The 5,000-nt window shown below is 43.1% G+C and overlaps 2 protein-coding genes across 11 annotated transcripts in view; one reads left to right on the top strand and one right to left on the bottom strand.

The window, feature by feature from the left end:
• The window catches only part of LOC127005071 (nascent polypeptide-associated complex subunit alpha, muscle-specific form-like), a 172,115-nt gene that overhangs the window by 54,027 nt on the left and 113,088 nt on the right, over positions 1–5,000 (bottom strand). The gene's annotated exons all lie outside the window — the stretch shown is intronic.
• The window catches only part of LOC127005072 (putative neutral sphingomyelinase), a 110,104-nt gene that overhangs the window by 78,139 nt on the left and 26,965 nt on the right, over positions 1–5,000 (top strand). The gene's annotated exons all lie outside the window — the stretch shown is intronic.

The following is a 5,000-nucleotide window of genomic DNA, read 5'->3' as shown; positions in this document are numbered from 1 at the left end:
CTTCCCTCCTTCTCTACCTCCCTCCCTCCCTCCTTCCCTCCTTCTCTAGCTCCCTCCTTCCCTCCTTCTTTCCTTCTGTACTTCCCTCCCTCCCTCCTTTCCTTCTTTTCTCCACCCACCCTCCTTCTCTCCCTTCCCTCCTCTCCCTCCCTCCTTCCCTCCTTCTCACTCCTCCCTCCCTCCTCTACCTCCCTCCTTCTCTCCCTCCCTCCTTCCCTCCCCTCTCTCCACCCGCCAGCGGTATTTGCTTCACTGGGAACGAGGCGTCTCACTGCTTCAGGGGACGTTTCGAACCACTAAACACACGACACCCCCTCCCCCCCTCCCCCCCTTCCCTTCCTCCCCTCCTCTCTATTACTCCTCTTCCCTCCCATTCCTTCATAACTATCCTCCTCCTCTTCCTCCTCCTCCTCCTCCTCGTGTACGTCATTCCCATCATTACGTGCATGTGCGTGAAGAGTGTCTCATGTGTACGCTATTTTGCAGGTTGTGTGTGTGTGTGTGTGCGTGTGTGTGTGTGTGTGTGTGTGTGTTTGGACCAGTCGAGGCAGTCTTGTCTTTCACGCACACACACACACACACACACACACACACACACACAATTGAATATTAGCCATGACCCCTATCTGCCTAAGGTCATGGAGAGAGAGAGAGAGAGAGAGAGAGAGAGAGAGAGAGAGAGAGAGAGAGAGAGAGAGAGAGAGAGAGAGAGAGAGAGAGAGAGAGAGAGAGAGAGAGAGAGAGATTTACATAGATTTACATAGAAAATCAGACCACACAGACCCCATGGTCCAGACTTGGTGGTCTGTCCTTAAACCTAAGTGATTTTACATTAATCAGAAGACTCCAAAACGTTGCATTTCTACTCTAGTTGATATTAAGTTGAAGGAAGTGACGGTCGAGCTTATTTTTGAAGGAGTCAATCGTGTTACACTGGACCACTGATGATGGGAGCTTATTCCATTCTCGCACTACAACGTTGGTGAAGAAAAATTTGGTGCAGTCTGAATTTACTTGTCTACTTCTGAGTTTTACGCCATTGTTCCTCGTGCGCAAAGTGTCATCGATCATAAACAATGTTGATCTGTCTACATTCGTGAAACCATTAAGTATTTTAAAACATTCGATCAGTTTTCCTCGGAGGCGACGTTTCTCAAGAGAGAACATGTTAAGGGTAGAAAGCCTTTCTTCGTAGGATTTGTTGCGCAAGGAAGGGATAATTTTCGTTGCCCGACGCTGAACACCTTCTAATTTAGCAATATCCTTTGCATGGTGGGGAGACCAAAACTGTACCGCATATTCCAAGTGGGGTCTGACTAAACTGTTGTAGAGCGGGAGTATTACATCTTTATTCTTAAATAAAAAGTTTCTTTTTAATGAAGCCCAACATTCTGTTCGCTTTATTTGCTGCATCGATGCATTGCTGTGAGAATTTGAGGTTTGACGCGATTTTGACCCCCAAGTCCTTGACGCATTGAACGCTTTTGAGTTTAACGCCGCGCATTTCGTAATCAAACTTTTTATTCCTCGTTCCAACTTGAAGGACCTGGCACTTGTCTACGTTAAAGGGCATCTCCCATCTATCCGACCAAGATGAAATTTTGTGCAAATCCTCTTGGAGGCTTTGCCTGTCTTCGTCAGTGAGAACCGAGTTACCAATCTTTGTGTCGTCTGCAAATTTACTAATGCGGTTATTGAGTCCAACATCCACGTCGTTGATGTAAATAATGAAGAGCACTGGGCCAAGAACCGAGCCCTGAGGGACGCCACTAGTGACAGGCGCCCACTCTGAGTTAAATCCGTCAATCACTACTCTTTGTTGTCTGTTGCTCAACCAATTCGCGATCCATTGGTTTACCTGACCGTCAGGAGAGAGAGAGAGAGAGAGAGAGAGAGAGAGAGAGAGAGAGAGAGAGAGAGAGAGAGAGAGAGAGAGAGAGAGAGAGAGAGAGAGAGAGAGAAGAAAGAAAAGGAAAGGAAAGGAAAGGAAAGGAAAAGAAAGGAAAGGAGAGGAGAGAAAGGAAAAAGAAGAAAATGCAAGAAAAAGAAGGGTTTGGAAAAATTAGAAAAAAATAGAGAAAAAACTTGTGATAGCAAAAAACAAGATTCAGAAGGAAGAAAAACAATAAAAAGGAGGAAATAATGAATGAAAAGAAGAAAAAATAACAGAGAGAGAGAGAGAGAGAGAGAGAGAGAGAGAGAGAGAGAGAGAAAGTGAGCAAGGTGCCGTGAGAGTAAGAGTGATTATCTCAAAACTCGTGACATCTGACCCCTAAAGAGAAGGAGGAGGAGGAGGAGGAGGAGGGGAGGAGGTGGAGGAGGAGGAGGGAACAATCTCACCAGTCAGACCGGTAGTACTTTCCTCCCTCCTCCTCCTCCTCCTCCTCCTCCCTCTCTTCCTCCTCCTCCTCCTCCCTAACATTCTTTACTTAATTGCGTCATTCAGTGGAGGAAATTTTTAGTTCAAGAGGTAGATAGATAGACAGACAGATAGATAGAGAGATAGAGAGATAGACAGATAGATATAGATAGATAGACAAACAGATAGATAGAGATACAGACATATAGATAGATAGATAGACAAACAGATAGATAGAGATACAGACAGATAGATAGAGATAGATAGATAGATAGATAGACAAACAGATAGATAGAGATACAGACAGATAGATAGAGAGATAGATAGATAGATAGATAGATAGACAGATAGATAGAGAGATAGATAGATAGACAAACAGATAGATAGAGATAGATAGACAAACAAAGCCGCTAAATCTGCCTCTCTATCTTTACTCTTATTTAGACAGACAGACAGACAGACAGACAGACAGACAGACATTTGCATAAACAATTACACAACCCTTTTCCTTCCCTATTACGGTTTCTTGCTCCCTTCCCTTCCTCCTCCTCCTCCTCCTCCTCCTCCTCCTCCCCCCCTCCTCTCATAAGCCTTACCTCAAACTCCCTCCTTCCCTTCCTCTTTCCTTCCCTCTCTTCTTAGTAATTTAATATCTTACCTGCTCTTGTTACCCTAATCTCTCTCTCTCTCTCTCTCTCTTTGTTTTTTTCTTTTCTTTTTCTTTCTTTCTTCTTCCTATCCTTCTTTCCTTTCTTTTGTCTTTCCTTCTCCCCCTCTCCATTTCTTTCTTTCCTACTTCCTTCCTTTCTTCCTTCGTCTCTCTCTCTCTCTCTCTCTCTCTCTCTCTCTCTCTCTCTCTCTCTCTCTCTCTCTCTCTCTCTAATTCATGGTGAGAGTAACCCTGGATGCTTTGGGAGGCAGACAGTTACCTTCACCGACAAGAAGGAGGAGGAGGAGGAGGAAGAGGAGGAGGAGGAGGAGGAGGAGGGAGGAGGAGGAGGAGGAGGAGGACGAGGAGGAGGAGGAGGAGGTAGCACTTGACCGTTTAGAAGTGACGCTAAACGTGTGCCAAACCGTGAGAAAAAGAGAGAGAGAGAGAGAGAGAGAGAGAGAGAGAGAGAGAGAGAGAGAGAGAGAGAGAGAGAGAGAGAGAGAGAGAGAGAGAGAGAGAGAGAGAGAGAGAGCAATTAAAGGTGATAATGAATTGGTAAGTTTTTTTTTAACAGAAGAAGAAGAAGAAGAAGAGGAAGAACAAGAAGAAGAACAAGAACAAGACGAGCAAGAAGAACAAGAACAAGAAAAACAAGAAGAACAAGAAAAAAAAGAGGAAGAAGAAGAATAGTAAAAACAAGAACACAAAACTATAACCCCCATCACTACAACATCAACAACAACAACAACAACAAAAATAAATAAATAAATAAATAATAAACAAAATTCAAGGTCTCTGTTCCTTTATTATTACCCAAGTCGCTGTTCATTTCAAGCATATCTTCCTCCTCCTCCTCCTCCTCCTCCTCCAAACAAACAAACACTCAAGTCCATAAATTTCTAGAACAAGGACACACAACAGGATTTAATGGCATTCGCTTTTCGTTTGTTTGTATGTTTGTTTATTGAAATGCACTTATCAAATTTTGTCATTCTTTCTTTTCTTTTCTTTCTTTTCCTTCTTTCTCTCATTCAACCATCTGGCTATATATCTACGTATCTATCTATCTGTCTATCTATCTATCTATCTATTTACTCATATACACCACCGCCATCACCAGCAACACCAGAAAGTCAACAACAACAACAGCAGAAAATCAACAACAACAACAGCATACCAATTAAGACAAACACAATATTCTTTCTTCATAATCTTCGTCTCTAAAACCATCTTTCTTTTTAACTAATTCCATCTTTATCTATCTCACTCTCTCCATCATATCAAGACAAGAAGCGCATCAACACACCTCTGAATTAATTAATGTCTAGTTCCTTCATCTGTCTCCTTAGCCGCAAAATATATCGTGTCTGTATTTTTGTCCTCGAAGTCGTGTATAGGATCATAAATAAGCACACTGAGGGACATCGAAGGCGGGAGATTATGTGCTGAGAGGAATACTCATAGACCTCACCAAACAAAGCTATGAAGGCAGGTAGGTCGTGGCCCGCTCGGGGAGATCCTTGGCCACAGCGCTGCCTAATCTTATTAATGTATACAGGAGCAGCGAGTAGCGGGCTTTTTTTTATATAGTCGTTTCCTTTTTGTGTGTGTGCCCTTGTGCTGTCTCCTTTGCTCTAAAAAAAATAAAGACAATTTGATACAACAATTTCAAATAGTACGTAGATGAGAACTGAGGGAGAGAGTCATGTATTTGGGTGATGCGGCAGCGCTGTGAAGAGGTTCGGGGCCCCAACCCACACCGACCTTTTATAGAAGACCCTGCACTCACTTCATATCGTCACCCTCATAAAATAATCGCCTAAGTCATTTTTCAGCAATTTCCAGGTTTTTGTCTACATCAATTTTTCAACACGTGACGCCCATTTCTGTATAGTTGCCTTCGTCGTTCAGGGGTTTGAGTGTTCTAGAATTGGCCTTTTCATTTCTGCCTAAATCTTAAGTCAAGTGAGATAATGACAGTTCTTTTCT

Source organism: Eriocheir sinensis, chromosome 29 (assembly GCF_024679095.1).
Source record: "Eriocheir sinensis breed Jianghai 21 chromosome 29, ASM2467909v1, whole genome shotgun sequence".
Taxonomy (NCBI): domain Eukaryota; kingdom Metazoa; phylum Arthropoda; class Malacostraca; order Decapoda; family Varunidae; genus Eriocheir; species Eriocheir sinensis.
Note: the sequence above shows the minus strand (reverse complement) of the source record. Positions and strands in the feature narration are given on the sequence as shown.